This window comes from Leopardus geoffroyi, chromosome D4, assembly GCF_018350155.1.
Source record: "Leopardus geoffroyi isolate Oge1 chromosome D4, O.geoffroyi_Oge1_pat1.0, whole genome shotgun sequence".
Taxonomy (NCBI): Eukaryota; Metazoa; Chordata; class Mammalia; order Carnivora; family Felidae; genus Leopardus; species Leopardus geoffroyi.
Window position 1 is genome coordinate 22,464,529 of NC_059342.1, and position 22,362 is coordinate 22,486,890.

At 40.5% G+C, this 22,362-nt stretch overlaps 1 long non-coding RNA gene across 2 annotated transcripts in view; it reads right to left on the reverse strand.

Annotated features, from left to right (window-relative positions):
• Positions 1-22,362, reverse strand: part of LOC123592839 — a 223,201-nt gene that overhangs the window by 112,283 nt on the left and 88,556 nt on the right. For both annotated transcript variants that reach the window (XR_006709960.1, XR_006709961.1), the window contains exon 4: positions 16,746-16,863. This is a non-coding gene — a long non-coding RNA (uncharacterized LOC123592839). The remainder of the gene's footprint in view (positions 1-16,745; positions 16,864-22,362) is intronic.

Here is a 22,362-nt window from a genome sequence, read left to right on the forward strand (position 1 = left end):
CCACTGTGAGAGCCACACAATTTCCCCACCACCCCCCCACATGTCTATAAATAATTGCTAGAACCTTGCCATGGTGATAACCTTCTCAGTGAGCCAGAATATGTAATATCACATTGAAATTCTACTCTCTGGCACGTTAAGAGTTACTAGCAGAAAAATCCAAGAACTAATTTTCAGTATGTCTTTATAAGGAATTCACCATTAGAACCATTCTGAACATTGTGTATAATGTGATTAGATAGAAACGGTATTTAAGCCTTAAAAAAAAAAATGCTTAAGTATGTTGCCATCATAAGTAATTGATAGAGGTGAGACTAGAGCCCCGGCCATCTGACCGACCATCTGACTCCAAAGCCCATCTTCCTACTACCTGTACTTAGTGTCTAATGCAATTTAAAAAAAGAAAAAGAAAATAAAAAAAGCTCAATAGGAGGACAGAGATGGCAAATGCCATCCTTGCTTAGAAAGGATAGAAGTTGTCTCCAAATCTTTTTAGTTCCCAAAAGTCGCCATGACAGGTGAGTAGACATGGTGCTTCTTGGGAGCTGCTAATGAATACAGGCCCAGGAGGTGACAGGGAGGATTAAAGAGGAAGCAAACTATGATATCAATGGTTGTCTCCTGTGTCTGGCTACAGCTCAGGGGCGTTTAGGAAGGCGCTAGGCAAATTTTCAGAGTAGGAAGCTTGTCTTCTAGAATTCAAGTTTTCTTTGCCTTTACTCACTCTGGAGCACTGGAGCTTATCTGCTCCCTCACTCCAGCCACTGTCCCCACAGCTTCTTGAAGGTCTAACTGCCCAGCAACCTCCTGCTCCTCCCTCTTCCACCAAGAGGGCACTGTCACTTCCCCGCCTCAGTACAAAGTAGTCCTAGGAATGACTCCAATATCTGCCATTTGCACTCAGGTTTAGGGTTTACCAGTGTGGCTTCCTCTTCAGGAAGTGCTTGCATTTCCACACTTCTCTCTTCACTGGCACCCTCTAAACCAAGTCAATGTAGCCAGCAGCCATTTGGCCATAAATCAATCCCAAAAGACGCTTTATTTAATCAAAACAGATTTTAATCTAAAGATCTAAAGAGAGGAGAAAAAGAGATTCAATAAATAATTCATTATTATTACTTAGTAAACAATTTCTGAGAATAAGTAAAATTTTACAATGTCCTTACGAGGCAATGGCAGTTAATTGTGAGAATTCTTCCACACATTATGAATCACTTTCCTAGGCAGGGATGATATTTTTAAAAATTCAATAATGTTTTATGCTATTCAATTTATAAAAGTTGTATCAAAGGTGAAACAGAATGATGATAGGACTAGGACCAAGTCATCAGATCCAAATTCCATGATCTTTCAATTATTTTCCTTGCAAATTTCCCTACTGTTTTAGCTCTGGGTTGTCTCTATGGTAACAAGAGGAACTTTTTCCAATTCTCTCTATACCGAGAACGTTCACATATAAGCTTTCATATGCTTAAAGGTAATGGGGATCCGTTAAAGGAGTCTACATTGTTTCAACCAGTTAAATTGCAATAAAGAGAAGCCCCAAATTTTAGAGAGTGTAACCCAATGAAAATTTATTTTTCATACACCTCCAAGTCCTGAGAGTGTAACCCAATGAAAATTTATTTTTCATACACCTCCAAGTCCCAAGTGGGCCAATAGACAAAACTCTTTCTCATAATCCTTTGGAGATATGGGCTGAGAGAGCACCACCTTGCACGTATGGTCAAGCAGGCTCTAAGCCAATCGGAAGATGCTGACTTGCACAATGGCTCTTAAAAGCTCCCACCTGGAGAGGACAGAGGTTTCCTCTACTCACACTGCATTGGCCAAAGCAAGCTGTGTATATTCTGCCTAAGTTCACAGGGGATGGGGAACTACCAGCTTACCACATGTGTGGAAGGAGAAGACATTTGCAAACAATCAAAATTACTACCACACACTCAAAAAAGAAATGAACATGACTGAAGGTTATCCTAACCACTAGATAATTTAATAACTCACTTATAATCCATTTAAAACTCATTTGTAGTCTATGGGTAGACACCAACAAGAATAAGAGAAAGCCTAGGAGTGAGCATGGTTCATGAAATCAGGAATAAAAAACACTTTTCAAATAATCCCCCCAAATTAGTCACAAGGATAAGATGATTCAACACACATAAGTATTCTGTATATCACAGATTCCTGGTTCCTAGATTTAAAAACTACCATAATGAAAAACAACAATCAAGAATATCCAAAGCTTCTAGAATAGCTCAAAACAAAAGTTATTATAACTAATCAATTGTATGAGGGAGGTAGATGGAGAAAATTATGATGAAAATTTGGTTGCAACATTATTATATGGCAGCTTATTTATCCTAGGAAATTGAAACTTACATTATTTGACTTTCTATAATTTATATGGAAATTTCTCACATATCATTGCCTCAAATCCACATAGCAATCCAGCAAAGCAGTTCATCCTTATCTCCATTTCAGAGCGGAAGAGACTGAGGTTCTGTAAGTATATGGTTTGCCCAAGGTCCCTCATATAAAAAGAGTGACAGAGCCCATTTTGAGCCCATTTTGAGCCTGTCCCATTAACCCAAGAAAGGATTGAAATGTGGCAATAATATAATAGGTTTTAATTATTTTTTTTAAGTTTATTTATTTATTTTGAGAGAAACAGAGAGAGTGTGAGCAGGGGAGAGGGAGAATCCCAGGCAGGCTCTGTGCTGTCAGCACAGAGCCCGACGTGAGGCTTGAACTCATAAAACTGTGAGATCATGACCTGAGCCAAAATCAAGAGTCAGATGTTCAACTGACTGAGCCTCCAAGGCAACCCCACAGATATTAAATTCTTAAAGCTCGAATTATTTAGTCTTCCATTTCTTTTTTTTTTTTTTTAATTTTTTTTAACGTTTTATTTATTTTTGAGACAGAGAGAGACAGAGCATGAACGGGGGAGGGACAGAGAGAGAGGGAGAGACAGAATCGGAAGCAGGCTCCAGGTTCTGAGCCATCAGCCCAGAGCCCGACGCGGGGCTCGAACTCACGTACCGCGAGATCGTGACCTGGCTGAAGTCGGACGCTTAACCGACTGAGCCACCCAGGTGCCCCATAGTCTTCCATTTCTTAAGCTGTGTCCCATATAAGAGCAGGTATTCTTGGAAATAAAGAGAAAATGGAAATAGGTTTGGGACCCTCTGAGTTAAGCAAAAGAAAACATAATTTCTTACAAGACTTTGCAGAATCCTTAATGTGGTATTAAGTATTGTTGGTTTCAATGAGTGAAAGTGTGGTTGACAGAATAACGATCCCCCAAGATGCCCATATTTTAATCCCAAACATGTGAATATGTTACATGGCAACAGGGACTTTGCAGATGTGATTAAGGGTCCTGAGATGGGAGACTGTCCTGGATTATCCTAATGGGCCTGGCTGTAATCACAAGGGTCCTTACAAAAAAGAGACAGGAATGTAAGGGTCAGAAGAGATGTGATGATATGGTGATAGACGTAGAGGGCAGAGAGAAGATGGCCCAAGACACAATCCAAGGGATGTGTTTAAAAGCTGAAAAAGACAAAGGTATGAATCCTGCTCTAGAGCCTCTAGGTGGAAACACAACTTGCCAACACCTTGATTTTAGCCCAGTTATACCCATCTTGAACTTCTGACCCCCAGAACTGTAAGAAAATAAATCTTTGTTGTTTGAAGCCATTAAATTTGTGACAATTTTTTTTACAGTGCCATAGGAAACAAACACAGGAGGATATAATAAGACTTTGCTTTTAAACTTATTTGTAGTTGAACCTTTTATGCCCTATAATGCCTACCTCAAGAAATACAGTTTGGAGAACAATAGTATAATCCAATCCCCTACGATTATCCTGAGGTATGGGTTACTGATGTTGAGAATAACATGCTTGATCAGGGTCAAAAAATAATAGTAAATAGAAGAGAGCAGTATTTGACTAAAAGCTCACTAAAGCTTAGTGAGAATAACTCACTCAATCACCCCTTGATATTAGTTGCAAAGGTTTTGTCTCCTAAACATTACATGCACCTGGCTCTCTTGGCTACCTGGAGAGAAAAGGCAGACGTTCTTTCCCTGTCTCCTCTCTCTTCAACACAGACACTTTTCTTATATGCTGCAGGCAAAAATAATTTGAAGCAGGTGACAGCAGAGCTCTTCTTTTTAATGCCCTTTGCCTCAGGCACAAGACTGGATCTTTCCAGACACTAGAAATGTTATGAGCGGACATTCACCCATTCTCCCCCTGGCAAAGCCAAAACATACTTTTCAATTGGATCTCAGAAATGCTGATGAATATCAGAGGACTGACAGGCTGCAGTTTTTACTTGTGTTTTACTTGGAGTGGCTTGCACAGGAGAGGAGAAAAGAGGGAGGGCAGGTCTCTCCAACCTGCAACCCTGCCTTGGCCTGCTAGAGATGAGAGGCGAGGGTGATGAAAATCCATCCTGCTAATGCAATAGGCTTAATGCTGGTTGGTTTGAAACCAGCAGAACCACAAAATTGCAAACCTTCTCAGAGTATAGCATTTCAGGATCATAAAGAAGTATAAATCATCACTAAAATAGTAGAAAACTGGGCCCCCAGCCTTCAAAGGTTTCTACAAATCATTTTTACCTCTTACCCAAGAGAAACACTCATGATGCATTAGATTTGGAGAAAGGAGGAAAAATTCCTGGAGAGCACAACTGTGGTTATGTCACTATCACTGAAGGGGCCAGCATGATTGAACTGTTTTGCCAGGACAGTAGCTTAAATCCCCCAAAGGCAATTGCAATACTCCAGTAAGTAGAAAATGAAGGTCTGCTCAATAATCTAGAATGATTGTTAATGTGAGTTCCAAAGACATTAAATATGCTTTATTCCAACATGTTAGAGGGCCATTGTTTATTTCATTTTCACAGCCTGCCCTCCTTCAATCTCATCAACATTTGTTCATTGGGATTGTGGCCAGTATGCTATGGGCTGGAACACAAGCCACAATGAAACAAGCAAGCTGCTGGCGGACTGTTAGATTTTTCTTGATCTAGTTGGAGGGCCCAAGTGATGTACAGATGTCTTCCAAATGAGCTCTACTTCTTTATACAGAAGGCAGGCTGTGGCCATAGGCTATTATTTGATATTTTCAGCTGTCAAGTCACTTTTGATGGCTGAAAACGTTTACCTTGCTACCAGGAAGATGATGGGCTGGTCCTTAAGAAATACCCAGTAGAAACACTACTCATCACCATCCTTTATGCAGTGACTCATTCAGCAAATACCTGATAGTCTTCCATAAGCAACGATACAGAACTGACTAATTCCTTATCCTTGAGGAGCTGACAGTGTTTTGCAGGGTAAATATGCATGTAAATATGTGGAATACAGATTAGGTCACAAAGAGCAGAGACACGCATTTTGTCTATGTGTCAGCAGAGGTGTCACATTTGCAAGAGGCACTTGAACTCAGTCTTGAGAAAATAAGTCAGATTTCAAAAGTCGTGGCTTTTCAGAGCTTGCAGAGGCATGGAGTGCAACAACCCTCCGGGAAGTGCAAGTGGTTCGGAATGGCTAAATTGCGGGGTGAGGTGCGCAGTCGTCAGAAGGAAAGTTGAAGAGACAGGAAGAAGCCATATTAGGGAGGGCCTTGTATGACAAGAAGGACCTTCAGCTTGATGCCACATCAAAGAGGATTAACAAGTTTACTCAACACCACTTGGGATAACAGCCTGCGCTGAAATTGAAATAACCTGTGTTCTCTTTGTTTATCCAGCTTCTTCACTTCTCCTATCAATCAGGTCCAGGTATTTCAAACAAAAGGAGTTATTTTTCAAACAAAGAGAATTTAGTACAGGGCATTGTTTACATAGTGATGGGAAAGTTAAAAAGCCAAATCTGGGGCAGTGAGGCAACCTAGAAATTAGCAACAGCAGCAGATTACTATGCGATGTTACAGGAACCCGAAAGCCAATGATGTCTGGCTGGAACTGGGACCACTAGTAGTGTAGTAGCAGCTTCTTCTCGTAGGTCTACAAGATAGAGGGGCGCCTGGGTGGCTCAGTCGGTTGAGCGACCGACTTTGGCTCAGGTCATGATCTCACGGTTTGTGAGTTCGAGCCCCGCGTCGGACTCTGTGCTGCCAGCTCAGAGCCTGGAGCCTGCTTCAGGTTGTGTCTCCCTCTCTCTCTGCCCATCCCCCACTCATGCTCTGTCTCTCTCTGTTTCATAAATAAATAAACATTAAAAAAAATTAAAAAGATAGAGTGATGGACTCCCCGGCAGGACCAGGAACCAGAGAGAAGATGCACCTGCTTCAAGATGCCACTAGATAGAGGGAAAAAAGAAGAAATATGCTGGCTTCTTCCTTTTCCTCTGGTTTTCCCCTGAGACTGTCCCTTGGGCAACCATACCTAGAAGATGATACACAAGGAAATATGGGAAATGTCTTTACTGTGCACAGAGCAGTGCAGGGAAAGTACAGTAGATGAATATCTGTGACCTACACAGTCCACCCCTATTTTGCTTCTTAGCATTCACTGCACCTCTCTGCCCATATTTAGCTCTCACATCATAACAGCTTCCCTCTCCTGTTTCACAGAATATTATCCACAGAATCCACAGAATAACTGTCCAGCAAAAAATAAACATGTTCTCACCCACTTCCCAAAAGAGGAGATGTAAAGGCCCATCAATCACCATGTCCATATAGAAGTAAAGTATCCTCCCCTTCATGCCATCACTAGCCCAGTGACCTATGAACTAATTTTCTAAAAGTAATTCCTACTGACATCTTTTAAACAAAACGGTAGAGAAAATGAAACAAAAGAAACAACAGGATAATGTATACATAGTGAATATGCGTAGCATATAACTGATCACGAGGCCACGGTTGACATTTTTATGGCAGCTTTACTGAGGCATAATTGATATACAATAAGGTGCATATATTTATTTAAAGTATGCAATTCGATATATTTTGACATATGAATATACCAATGGAATCATCACCGCCAAAAGTTTCCTCATGTCCCTTTGAAATTCCTCTCTTCTGTTTCTCTCTATTCCCCACCCCCACCCCCCAGTCCCAAGTAACCACTGATCTTTCTGTCACAATGAATTTTATATAAATGTTAGGACTCATGAGTATTTTGTATGGATTCCTTCACCTAGCAAAGTTATTTTGATACTCATCCATGCTGTTGTGTGCAGCAATATCTTTTATTGTTGAGTAGTAATATATTTTATATGCATATATACCTATACACATATAGATAGATAAAAACATATTATCTATTCGTCTGTTGATGGACATTTGCATTATGTGCTGTTTGGAGCTATCACAAATAAAAGTTGCCATGAAAATTCATATTCATGTCCTCATATGGGCATATATTTCCTTTTATCTTGAGTAAATATCGAGGAGTGGAATGGCTGGATCGTGTATCAGCAATAAACTGTTTAAGAAAACTGCCAAAGTCTTTTCCAAAGTTGTTCTATCATTCCTCGTTGATATTCTTCAAACACAATGTTACCTTAGCCCTAAGTCATCACTTTGGTGAGGATTCTTTAACTGGTGGGGTGTTGCAAACATTCCTGAAATGTCTGCATATACAGCTTTCTGCTATTCTTGGGTTACTACTGTTTTCCGTTAACATTTATTATTAGACATGAAATTACTAAGAGACACTTTAGTGAATCCACTAATGTGCAGGATCTAAGAACCAGGTTCTGAGTTTCTACCTATCCCCACTGTGTAGAAGCAACCCTAATTACCCTTGGCAATCAGAATTAATCACCCAGCCAGAACCAATCACCTTCCTCTGACTACTGGATCAATGGCATGAGGATACAAAAAGAGCTCCAATCCAATGGAACAGGGGTTGTGTTCCCTGGTGGAAATAATACTCCTTTGGAATAATACTCCTTGGAAATTCCAGCCGTGAGAGATAAAGTGTCATGTGCTGGTCGTTAGCTCAAAGTAAATGCTGTATCCTGTAGAAGAACAACTTAAACTCACAGAATGCTGTCTCCTAGCTAGTGCTGATGCTGAATGTTAATGTCCACCATTTTATCTTCAGTTAATGTCCACCATTTTATCAGGCTATCTGCTTCTCTTTTCTTTTTAAGTTTATTTATTTATCTTGAGAGAGAGAAAGAGAGGGCATGAGCGAGGGAGGGACATAGAGAGAGACAGAGAGGGAGAGAGAGAGAGAATCCCAAGCAGGCCCCACTCTGTCAGTGCAGAGCCAGACACAGGGCTTGAACTCATGAACTATGAGATCATGACCTGAGCCGAGTTCAAGAGTCAGAGGCTTAAACTACTGAGTGAGCCACCCAGATACCCCAGGCTATCTGTTTCTGAAAGCAAAGATATAAAAAGAAAACTAATTAATTTTGGGGGCACTTCTTTTGATGTGAAATAATTTCTTCAGTCAAAAGCAATGCTGTATGGGATACGATCATGATAAGTAAAGTACTAAGTCCATGATCATAGTACATATAAAATACTTAAACATGTAAAACAACCATGAGCCAATTGGGCTGTATCCTAGAAGGTACAGATTGCTGCCTCTAACCTATGATGGAAAAGCAATGAAATATAATCAAACTGTTACCAGATGGATAGCTTGACCCCTGGTAGTGTAATAGTATCAAGTGAGGGGCTCAGGATTGGCCTTTGCTGTTGATACGTTAGGTACTTAGGAACTAGGCAGCCATATCAACTTTAATGAGAGGAAGCTCATGTTTTTGCATCCATGCAAAGCTTCCTTTCCCACAACTAGAGGCCAGTTTGTAAAGCAAGCATCCGAGCAGTTCAGAGAAGAGACTGACATCAACAGAAAACATCAACTTATCCACTTGAATATTACAAGATACCTCTCCATGGATATCCTTTGAGGAGTGTTCACAGGAAGATAAATATGCTCATATTATTACAGGGAGTCTTTCTACATATCTTCTCCTAAACCTCATTGTTGAGCATCATATAATCGTGTTTGTTCTGAGTTCCTGAACAACATAGCCAAAGCGTTAGCCATTGCTAAAAAGATAACGTAGATCCATACCTCAGGACATATCTACTTACAAGTAAAACAGATAACCAGATGTATTATCTGAAGTTCATCCCACTTATGTGATTTTCTTTGACGACTCTTTTTAAGGGCTACCTCAGTGGTTCTAGAATGCAGCAACAATGATTTTTGTCTGGTTACAGCATATTTTACAGACTCACCTATAAGCCAGCTTTGAATTTTTTTGTCTTCTGTCAACTGGTAACAGATCTGGAAGCAATAAGATATGCTTCTGGTGAGTCTTAAGGAAAATATGCATCTCTTTTCAAGGCAACTTTTTCAGGTGAATAAATAATAAGCTCTTTTAGTCCAGGAAGACTACCTTCATTAGACATAATTGTATGTGTTGGTAATGAAACTTTGCAGACATGTTTGTTCATGGTTCTCAAATTCAACTGCATCTGCTCAAATATCTCCCCTACACTCTCAGAGATCTATCATTTAGAATTCATGCCTTAATGATAACATAATAAATTGGTGGGTCTGTGTTTTCAACTTGCATGTTAACTCTGCAAATTGTACATAGTTCTGATCTGTAACCTTGGTAAAAATAAACTTCTGATATAAATAAACTCTAAGAATGCTATAGCAGCTCTCTGATTCTCTGGCTGTGTCCCTTCAGCTAAGAGTTTAAAGCTCAAAGCTTATCATTTTCTTTTTGTAAGCAGTCCAGCACAGTCAAAAACAGCCATCTCATTTTTGTAGTTAGATACAAGAGCTACTTGTTTTCCCTAAGCCTAGCTTTCAATTGGCACATCACTGCAAACAAACCAGGTTATAATTTAAGTAATTGCAATGCCACTTGATGAGATAGATTAATTATAGTATCTCATTTTCCACCTGAAAGTTTTGCACTGTGTTCAAGCTAAAAGAAGCAAGCAATCTAAGCTCAGAATTTGTTCTTGAGAATTTGTTTCCTGGGACTAATCCTGATATTAAAAAGTTGTATCAACCAAAGTCTAACCAGGAAAATATAAACAAATTAAAGTATTTCCAATAAAATAAATTTAATATAGGAAAATGGTTAAATATGTGTTGAAAGCAACCCACAGATTAGAACAGCAGGAAAGACCTCTATACACAGGAATAGAGAAAGCAAGAGTGATTTTTCTGAAAAAGTTCCGCTGCAAACTAGAGGGGGTACAATTCAAAGTGGGTTGTTTGTTTTTGAGAGAAAGAGAGAGAGAGCAAACAGGGGAGGGGCAGCAGGAGAGGGAGAGAGAGAAAATCCCAACCAGGCGCCATGTCCGGCATGGAATCTGACATGGGGCTCCATCTCCCAACCGTGAGATCATGACCTGAACTGAAATCAAGAGTTGGATGCTTAACCAACTGAGCCATCCAGATGGCCTTCAAAATTTTAAGTAGTAGGGACATCTCCATTATAATGAAGGAGGACCAGGTAGATGCAAATGTATATTTGATATTGGGAAGATATTTTGTTGTGATTGAAAGTTAATAGAGATGATCCTTGATATGTAGGAATTCAACAGGGAATGGGAGAAGAGTGTATAAGCATGTACAAAAGCCCTGTGGCTGGAGGAATATGACATGTATATGAAACTGAGAGAAGGGCAATGTGCCTGGAGCCAACTAAAGAAGATGGAAATATGGTACACACTGATACTAGAGAATGCAAAATACTACAGGGCAATATTTTTTTTTAATCCATAGAGCAGTGAGTAGGCCATCAAAGGCTTTGAACCTGGAAAGTAACAGATTCAGATTTGCTATGAAAAGATGACTCTAGCTATGTCACAGAAAATGCACTGGAGGGGAGGTAGTTACAATGGTATCTTAGACTACATTGAAGTTGATAGAGATGAGTAGTGTATATACTTGAGCGAGTTTTAGAAAAAATAAAAAAACAGGACTCAGTGCTGAATGGGACTGGTGGAGTAAATCAGAGGGATTTGTCAAAGATGATTCCTACCTCCTGGCTTCCATATGTGAGTAGATATTAGATCTTTTGCTGGTAGCATTACTGATGGTATTCGCTTGAAAAAGACCAAAATAATTGTGAGTATATTCTTGGACATATTTGGTTGAGGTGATTTTGAGATACTTAAGAGAAAGGGCCAAATAGGCAGATGGATATTCAGGTGTGAAACAAAGGAACAGTCTGAGCTAGGAAAATGATATTTGGGATTCATCAACTTAAAGATGGTAATTGAAGGTATGAGCAAGAAATGGTACAGAGGGAAGAGGGCCAAGAATGGAACTGTAACTTCCTTAGCCAACAATTAGGTACACAGGTTAAGCCTAAAACAGAAATAGGAAAAGAATTAATAAATAAGTAGGAGAAATGCAAAGAAAGTGTTGTGCCACAGAGTTCAAGGAAAGAGTGTTTTGGGAAGGAGGATGTGTCCAAATCTGCTGAGCAGTAAGGAAGAAGCAAAGTGCAAGTGTCCATTCAATTTAGTGAAATGGACATTATTGATGACACAAATGAGAGCAATTTTGGTGGAGTCAGGAGATCAAATGCCAAATGGAGGTGAACTGAGAAGCAATTTGAAGAAAGTGGCTATAGACGGGAAGAGAAGAGAACGCCATATTTGAAGAGAGAAGGAGATTCTTTTTGTTATTCTTTTTTTTTTTTTTTAACATTTTTTTTTCAGCGTTTATTTATTTTTGGGACAGAGAGAGACAGAGCATGAACGGGGGAGGGGCAGAGAGAGAGGGAGACACAGAATCGGAAACAGGCTCCAGGCTCTGAGCCATCAGCCCAGAGCCTGATGCGGGGCTCGAACTCACGGACCGCGAGATCGTGACCTGGCTGAAGTCGGACGCTTAACCGACTGCGCCACCCAGGCGCCCCTCTTTTTGTTATTCTTAAAAGAATCAGAGATAAGCATGTTTAAAAGTTGATGGAAAATACCCAGTTCAGAGGGAAAGACTTAGTACATGAGGATGGGAAGTTCTGGAGCAAGCCCAAAGGGGTTAAAGTGTTAGGCAACAGGGACAGCTCCTTTGTAATGAGAAAGGAAGAAGGACAGGGGAAATGCAAACAGTTTGTCTGTGATTAGGAAGATGCTTTGTTGTTTCTGAGGAGATAACAAAATTGTCTTGTTAAAGGCTTTTAATTTCTTTGCCAAGTCAAGGTCCTCTTCCTGGAAAGGGGGAAGAACAGCTCAGAGGATGAGAAAAGGGTTGGAAAATGAAGGGAAGAAGAACGCAGAATGGCAGGACATTCCCATGTCAAGTTTTCAAAGACTGTAACAGTTTGCTTCTTACTTGGTATACCTGGATTTCCAATTAGGAAGTGTTTCCTTGAACTAATGTCAGGTTCCTTTGGAAAGAATATTTTGTGTCTCATTGAGGCTTGTCTCCTCTTATTCATTCTCTCTCCCTCCCTTCCTCCCTCCACCCCAGAAGCGCGCGCGCACACACACACACACACACCCCATCACCCATCATACCATCACACCATTCAATCCTCTGAAAATTTAATGCTATGTGAATATTGCCCTTAAAAATCAATCAACTGCCACAACATTTTTAAACTTTTTTTAACGTTTAGTTATTTTTGAGAGAGAGAGAGACAGAGCATCGGTGGGGGAGGGGCAGAGAGAGAGAGGGACACACAGAATCTGAAGCAGGCTCCAGGCTCTGAGCTGTTAGCACAGAGCCCGGTGCAGGGCTTGAACCCATGGACTAGACTGTGAGATCATGACCTGAGCTGAAGTTGGACGCTCATCTGACTGTGCCACCCAGGCATCCCTCAACTGCCACAAATTTTACAGCTAAAATCATAGTGGAATTTAGTGCCCCACTAACAAGGAACCTAAAAACAAAAAACAAAAAACAAAAAACAAAACAACAACAACAACAGAATATTGCCTGACATCTGACATTTGCTAGATCTGTACAAAGACCTCACTGGAGTGTTGTTGTCTCTGTTTATCACAACTGAGCTTGTAGTATAGGCACTGCCTTAACCCAAAGCCTGAACAGCCTTAACAAAACCCCTATTAAAACTCCAAAGGAAAAAAAGGCAGCCACAAATTCTTTTACTTTTCCATACATTTCATGGGAGTGTCCAAGAAACCTATATGAGAGCTGTTTAACTCCAGTGTGTTACAGAGTAATAGAGACTGTATGAAAAAAAATGCATGACAGGTAAAATAAAGTGCTTGAAAAACTAACGTCTCTATAAGCGAACCCCAGGTTCGCACTGATTTGTACCTTCCAATTAAGGAAGTCGCAGACTGAATCATACCAAGATTTTCCTTGTCTTTGGCACTAATATTTGCTCCAAAGAAGTGGCTTCCTTTCTAGAGAAAATTACTGGCCACAGAATATTCACCATCACAGTAAAATATGAAGGTGATTTTGTTAGATTTCACTCATCATTCAACTGAAGAGAAATCTTCCAAATATAAAAGGAAGGAGAGTGTTCCCTCCTATTTCATCAACTGTTATAAAATTCATGAAGCCCTGTCTGGCTTGGGTCTTCTATCTACTGACAAATGTAATTAAAATTAGACTTGAGAAAAAATAGGAATGGAAATGTCCAAGTATAAGGATGTTGCCACTGAAAATTGGTTTCTAAAAACAGCATCGATTAGAAAGGAAGTGCAGAGAAGTGAGAAATCTGCTGTCAATAGTGCATCTCCAATTATATAAAATATGGCAATCAAAGGCTCATGAGGTTAGGGAGACTGTTATTAAATAATGCAATTAAAAGCTAATAAATTTAGGCTTCCGCCTATACACAGAAAGGGTATTTGGTATATTAGCTTTCTATTGCTGCTGTTACCAGTGGCTTATAAAACAACACAGTTTTATGATCCTACAGTCCTGTAGTTTAAAAGTCTGACATGGGTGTCACTGCGCTAAAATCATGGTGTCAGCAGCGCTGTGTTTCTGCTGGAGGCTCTGAGGGAACAATTTGTTTCCCTGCCTTTCACCTTCGAAAGGCAGCCCACACTCCTTGGCTTGTGGCCCCTCCATCCATCTTCAAAGCTAGCAGCCCAAAATCTGACTCTGGTTCCCTAACATGTCTCTTTTACCGACCTCACTCCTCCACTTTTAAGGACCCTATGATTACAGTGGATCCACCTGTAGCATCCAGGGTTATTTCCCATCTCAAGGTCCTCAGATAATCACATATGCAATATCTGCTTTGTCACATATGATAACATATTTACAGGTTCTGAGGATTAGAATGCTGACATGTTGGAGGGAGGCATCATTCTGCCTCCCACACTTGGGAGAGAAGAAGGGCATGTATATAAAAGATATATATTACTGCCAGGTCTCTGTTTTCTAAGCCTACCATGCTCAAGTAGGAGATAAAAGAAATGTTAAGTATTTTTCCCCATAACTGTGCAGTACATCAGATAATCAGACCACTCATTTTCAGTGACAAGAATGCTAACTAAGAACAGGATTCCTTTGGCAGAATGAAACTAACTCAGAAGATAGGGATTGATGATTGAAAAGCTACCGGGGATGCCCACAGGATGTCATACATCTCCTTTCCAGGAAATTACAGCAGTGGAGAGAGAAGACAGAGGCCATAAAATGGTCATAAAAATGTATTTTAATTAAATTATTCCACAATAAAACTAAAAGGAATCTAAAAACAACAGCTGATTATTATCCTCATCATGCTTCTCGAATGGCCTGTGCAAGACATTATTTTGAGAGGACAGCTAAGATGGTTACAGACCATTCTACCCTGGCTCTCTCTCCCCTCTCCTTCTCTAGGTCTCTGTCTCTCTCTACCTCTCAACCCTCTCGCTCTGCTAGCTTTCATTTCATCCTGCAAGAATGACGACCTGAGTGGAGATCAGGTGCACCTTCTCATTACCTTTGAAAGCACAGGACACCAGTGGGCTTCACATCACTGTGTTTTTAAATTGGCATCAGGCAAACCATTGCTTTAGCTGTATTTATTTTACCTTCAAAAACAGTGTCAGAGGGGCGCCTGGGTGGCGCAGTCGGTTAAGCGTCCGACTTCAGCCAGGTCACGATCTCGCGGTCCGTGAGTTCGAGCCCCGCGTCGGGCTCTGGGCTGATGGCTCAGAGCCTGGAGCCTGTTTCCGATTCTGTGTCTCCCTCTCTCTCTGCCCCTCCCCCGTTCATGCTCTGTCTCTCTCTGTCCCAAAAATAAACGTTGGAAAAAAAAAATAAATAAATAAATAAAAAAAATAAAAAAAATAAAAAATAAAAAAAACAGTGTCAGATGCCAAGAGATACCACGGCCAGAAAGCTGGGTTTCTGAGAAACAATAACTTTCACATTTTTGTCATCATAATCTAGGGCCGAAGGAAATAACTTCCATAGTTTTGTCATCATAATCTAGATCTAAATTTGCTTTTTAAAAAATCTATAGAACTAAGCCATCCACATTTTTCAAATAAAAAAAAAAACTGGGCATGTGTTCTAACAAAGGATGTTTCATTATTTATAAATTTAAATGAAAAGTGTTACAAAGTCATAAAAAATAAATTGCACTTAGCTTACATACTGAATAAATTTACTTTATTGTAAAAAAAAATGAAATTATAAGAAATCAAGGCTTCCCTGGGAAGCCCAGAATGCATGGTCACCATTATTTCTACCGGGCAGTTCAGAATGCTATTTGGTTGTAAAGCCCACAATTTATTTTGGGCAGCGTCTGCCACTGCTTCAAAAGCTTCAGGAAAAAAAAAAAAAAAAAGTCTTTTTATTCCATGTGAAATCATGTGAACTGAGTATTTGGCCTGCTTAATTATCCCAAGAGTCTGGTTCAGTAGTTCAGTGTCTGGCACACTAAATGCTCAATAAATGTAGATTGAATAAATGAACAAATGCACGAACAATTTAAGATTAGCCATACGGAAAGCAGGCCAAGTTTCCTTTCTGCCAAGACAGAGTAAAAAGCTCACAAGATCTGTTTGGAGGAACAACTTCTCAGGACACTTAGTCCTATAAGGCTAGAAACATTTATAATGAATAACTGATCACTAATTTAACGGATTTCATCAAGGTGTATCAACTTGTGATAGAAACATGAAAAGGTTTTTTGTCTTTGTTTTGTTTTGTTTTGTTTTGTTTTTAATAAAAGTTCTTTGTCAAGTCTCCATTCCCACTGGATTTCACGCTCCCAAGTGGTATCTCAGTCCAATTTCCTAAATTTTCCGACTGATTTTGGTGCTCTGTTTAAAAACCTTAATGTCAATTTCAACTCACAGCTCACTTCCTCTACAATTCAAGACAGGAAAGACAGGTATGTACGTGGCTTGGAACAAGGGGAGGTGACAGGGAGTGGAGAGGGTGTTCTCTCTCGTACCATTCTTCACCTCCTTTGCTATGATTGCTCTTCTGGGACTGGAGCAAGGATGAAGCAGAGGAAGGAAGACATTCTGCAAAGCGACCATTCAGAGTAAACTGGCCTCTCTCTCTTGCCAAGGGGCCACTGTCTGGCCCTCATTTCCTTCTCTCTACCACAGGCTGACTTCCTCACGGGAGGCATTTTTGGACTCGCAGGTGGGACTTCGGGGGGTTTCTCCCTGCTTAACTCCCTGATGTTGGGATCTGACTGGGGCGGGCTTCTTCCTCCTGGCCTCAGGCCTGGCGCAGGTGATCCACCCACATCCTCTTACTGCTGGGCTTCCTTTGCCCAATGGGTGGCACCTGGAATGGGGCAGCAATTTTGAAAGAAGCTTAATATTCAGTCACCTACTCACCTTCAGTGAGGTTCCACTCACATATCCTGGTCACACCAAACACAGACCTGCAGGCTTCACCATGGGATTTTTTCCTTCTGCACTGTCGTATCCCTCTGGTCCCTTAACATGCTCAAGCCTAGAGAACAGATGATTTATCAACTCAGTGGCTCAGCAATTTTTTAAATATGCATTTATTTATTGGGGGGGGAGGGGCAGAGAGAAGGGAGAGAGAGAATCCCAAGAAGGCTCTATACTGTCAGCACAGAGCCAGATGTGGGGCTCAGTTCCATGAAATGTGATATCATGACATGAGCCAAGATCAAGAGTCAGGTGTTCAACCAATAGAGCCACCCACATGCCCCAGCTCAGCAATTTCTTTAAAAAAATTTTTTTTAATGTTTATTTATTTTTGAGACAGAGAGACAGAGACAAAGCACCAGCAGGGGAGGGGCAGACAGAGAAGGAGCCAGAGAACTTGAGGCAGGTTCCAGGCTTTGAGCTGTCAGCACAGAGCCTGAGGTGGGGCTCGAACCCATGGACCATAAGATCATGACCTGAGACAAGTCAGACGCTTAGCCAACTGAGCCACCCAGAAGCCCCTCAGCAATTTCTCTTACAATTCTTTTTTAAAGCTTATTTATTTTGAGAGAGAGACAGAAAGAGACAGAAAGAGACACAGAGAATTCCAAGCAGGCTCTACACTGTCAGCAAAATTGAAATCATCCCCTGAGTGAAATCAAGAATATGATGCTTAACTGACTGAGCCACCCAGGTGCCCCCAGCTCAGCGATTTCTTTGTTTCTTTTTTTTTTTTTTATGTTTATTTATTTTGAGAGAGAGAGTGCAAGTGGGAAAGGGGTTGAGACAGAGAGAGAGGGAGAGAGAGAGAAAGAAAGAATCCTAAGCAGGCTCCAGGCTGTGAGCACAGAGCCCAACTCAGGCTCAATCTCACAAACCGTGAGATCATGACCCGAACTGAAATCCAGAGTAGGATCTTAACCAACTGTGACTCAGCAACATCTAACAGATTATCCTTAGTCCTTGACTTACTTATGCGGTCAGGGAAGGCAACTTGGGCATGCCCAACCTGTGGAAAGATAGGAGAACAAAGCACATAATGCTTTCTTCTTTTTACTTTTATTTTTTAAAATATTTAGTGTGTATTTATTTGAGAGAGAGAGAGACAGAGAGACAGAGAGAATGAGCAGAGGAGGGGCAGACAGAGAGAGACACACAGAACTTGAAGTGGACTCCAGACTCTGAACTGTCAGCACAAAGCCCAATGCAGGGCTTGAACTCACAAACTGTGAGCCAAAGTTGGACCCTTAATGGACTGAGCCACCCAGGCGCCCCACATAATCCTTTCTTGCTAAGGATGGAATTGCTACCACTCTATACAACCCATATTTCCTTAAGAATCCTTTCTGCAGATTTCTTTTATATATGTTGGGTAAGAGAAGGGTAGGTATGCTCATTAAACTGCTGTCCTTGGTTTCTCCTGGGGAAGAGTAGCAGGCCTCCTAGATTGAGATGTTCTGCACTTTAACATTAAAGTAACTAGTGACCGTTATTTTCATTTGTAGCCACCAGCTGAGTGATCCCTGAATAACAGAATCACAATTAGAGAGAACTTGACAGGTGGCCAGGCTTTTTTCTTACACATAGTACTCTACATGTATCGAGCCATTTTTCTCCCCACATAAACTCTAGGAATGAGGTGTCAGTATGTCCATTTTACAGTAAATTTTACAGGATTTTTCTGTGTAGATCACTACTACATAAGGTATACTAATAAGTGTTTAAGAAACAGATTAGATTTTTAAAAATGTATTTAGCTAACTTATACTAATTTAGAGAATATTATTGTAATCATCTTACAATATGGTGAGATCAGTAATGTTATGATTCCCACTTATAGTAACTTGTCCAATTTCACCAAACCACTGAGTGTTAGAATTAGAACTAGACATTCTTCCTTGATGCTGTGCTGTTAATAGGAAATTCTATTTTTCCACTTGTTACAGTTCAGGTCCAGTGGGTCTTCTATTCCAGGACAACATCTGTGCCATGTACCAAGATGTATATGGAAAAGCCACATACACATCAAATAAGACACAAGTGAATTTATTTGCAATGAGCTTATTCAGAAAAACAATTCATTCTAGTGAAGCTTCTTCATGAATAAAATACTGCAGGTGTCACGACACGAAATCTTCTTGGGCTTCTGGTAGATAGATCCCTGATGTTTCCTCTTGGACCATCTCCATTCAAAGGGCAAGCAATGTGTGTGTTGGTAGGGCAGTGCTGAGCACAGATGCCTGCCAATTCAAGCAACTTAAATTATTCAAGAGCAAGGCTGCCTGGACTACAGAGGAAATCCCACTTGGTGTGCAAACATATCCACACATCGTTTTCAAGATTTAGAAATTTCGTTTCTTCTATCTTGAAGTCACATGGCTATTATATCCCAGAGTACTCTGTAATCCAATAAATATTCTGTCTATATGTTTACAGTTGATAAGGGAGAAAAGGGGGCACTGAAAATGGTTTGTGTAGCATCTGAACCACTTTGGAATATTGGTGCCAAAACAAAGACTCTCATGGAGACCTAGATTTCCATGATTTGAAGACAAAAGTCAGCCTTAGTGGATGGATGGCAGGTGTCCTGAAGATACCAGGGCTATCTTCCCCTACATATGACCTTCAAATGCACCTTTTCTTCCTCAGTTCTGGAATTCTTCACAGCATTACATTATTTCCTCTAATAAGTCTACTAAAATGCAAAATCCAGCAAATAACTCATCTTTTACCAATCAGTCAGATATTGGTAGCAATCATTTAAATTAACCACTTCATCCTATCAACTGATAAAGGCAATGATGAAATAGCCTTTTTTGACTTGGAGGAGAACATGACTATTACCAAGGAGACATGCACAACAATGCTCACTGCAGCACAGCTTCTAGTAATGAAAATCAGAAACACTTTAGGTGCCCATTGAGGAGAATATAGTAAATTATGATGGATATTCCTAATAGAATATTATATAGCAGTAAATATCAATGTTTGGATTAATATCTCAAAAACATAATGTTGAGAAGAAAAATTAACCGAGGGAAATTAAAAAAAAATTTTTTTAATGTTCATTTTTGAGACAGAGAGAGACAGAGTGCAAGCGGGGGCGTGGGGGAGGGGCAGAGAGAGAGGGAGACACAGAATCTAAAGCAGGCTCCCCGGCATCCGAGCTGTCAGCCCCAATGTGGGGCTCAAACTCACAAACTGTGAGATCATGACCTGGGCTAAAGTCGGTTGCTTAACTGACTGAGCCACCCAGGTGCCCCTTGAGGGAAATTTTTAAACTGAATTTTTGGGCATTTAAAAAATCCTCTAAGCTATATCACAAAAGGTTGTGTAATATACTAGAGCAGTTACCAGCATTAACATATGATGAAGCCCACTGGTTCTGGAGTTAGATGCCTGCCTGCCTGCCTTTGAATCTCAGTTCCACTACCTATTAGCTGTGTGACTTTGTGCAAGTTATTTAAGCTCTTGATAGCCCCACATTTAAGTGGAGGAAAAATAATAAGTACTTATTTCATATAGGATTGTTTCAAAGTCAAGGAAGGAATACACGTGAGCCACCTGGAATACTGCTAGTTGTATACTAAGTGGTCAATGAACATCAGTTATTATTAATTGCTTCTGGGTACATATATGTAGAAACTGTAATCCATGATACTGGATGGCTCTAGGGAGAAAGGGAGCTGAGAGGTTGAGTAAGACTATGAGAACTTCACCTTTATTCTGTGTTCTTTTTAAAAATAAGACAAATATATGGAACCAATACAAATGATGATGATAAAAATACTGATCATGATGATGATTTTAAAGCCTGAATGTCAAAGAGCAGAAGCAACACACAGAGGCACCTGGGAAGGTCAAGACAAATGTTACAATTCTGAAAGAGGCCTGCCCTATTTTAGTTGAGGCTCAGACAAGGGAGGGAAGCCAGATTAAGGAATGCAAGAGGGGAAGTCTGAGTAGAGCTATCAGATGGTCTGAAAAGAAGACTTCCCGGCAGGGCAGCAGAGCAAGCTGATCTGCAATCCGAGGGACAAACTTCTCACCAAGCCAAAGTAAGACATAATACCAGTGCCCTCTGGTTAGAAAGAGCTGAGACCTGAGGAGTTTATTCAAACAAGAACAGTGCAGATGGGTCTGGAGGATGCTGATAGTCTCTTGGACTTCAACCTTGTATCACCCATAAGCAAAGACCCAAGAAGACTATGTTTAGCCTGAGAAACACCTGGTAAGAGTTGTCAAAGACAGTCCCTGAGAGGCTGATTTTGAAGGATAGGAAGAGGTGCCATTGGGGAATGAGCAGAAGGCCAGGTATGGGACAGGGTCAGGGGGAGGGGCATAAAATGAAGGTCAGAATGAGAGGAGCTGAGAGATTGATACAATCCTGAAACAATGACAGGGGCTACAGAAGAAGTCTTCTTTCTCTTTCCTGTCTGTGGAAAGTTTCAAATAACATAAGCTAGAGGGATCTGAGGACAAAGTACCAGGCAGTTCCCTTAAGAAAGTAGCTCAGCATGTAACAACTATGTTGGGCACCTGAAACTAATGTAACCTTGTGTATCAACTATACTTCAATTAAAAACAAAAAGAAAGTCATTCAGAGACAGGCTATTGTTCTCCTACCTCCCAAGGTTTTTCTCTCCTTTCCCCTCCACTCACTCTCTATATAGTTTTCCATCCATCAAGGCATTGTGTCCATAGATCTGAGGTTGTTCCAGAAACTCCTGTTTAGAATTGGGCTAAATACTTTATCTTTCTGTACCTTGATTTCCTTATTTCTGTAATTGGGATTACAACATCTCACTTTAAAACTTGTTGAAAGATTGGGGTGCCTGGGTGGCTCAGTCAGTTGAGCCTCTGACTCTTGATTTTGGCTCAGGTCATGATCTGAGGTTTGTGGGTCCGGGCCCTGCATCAGGCTCTGTGCTGACAGTGCAGATCCTGCTTGGGATTCTCTCTCCCTTCCTCTCTCTCTCTCTCTGCCCCTCTCCAGCTTTCTCTCTCTCTCTCTCTCTCTCTCTCTCTCTCTCTCTCTCTCTAAAAATGAATAAATAAACTTAAAAAAAAGTTGTTCAGGGATTAATCACACTGACATATTTAAAGGTTTAGCCCACAGCTTGGCATAGAAAATGCTCAGTAAATGGCACTAATTACTAGCACTAAGCACTTAGTAGGCATTCAATAAATATTTGCTTAACTAATTAATTAAAAGTGTAAATTAAGTTGGAGTCTCTGGGTAGATGACCACTAGTAGAATTTCTGAGCTAATCCAAATAAACATCTTTTTCCCCTGTACATATAGAGGTCAGTTGTTAAGAATAAATTATTTTAATATTACAGGTTTTCGTGGCTCATCTTTTACCACCTGAGACTTAAGTTGAGATTTTTACACTGCTTGTGGCATTGTGCTATTTATCACTTTCAGATGCCTTGACCTAGTGCATGGAAAAGCAGAACATTATGCTGTTCCTCCTCTCGGTCATGTGGAACACAGGGACAGTGGTCTAGGTTTTGATAAGGACACCCAGAGCTAAGCAATTCATGTAGTATCCAG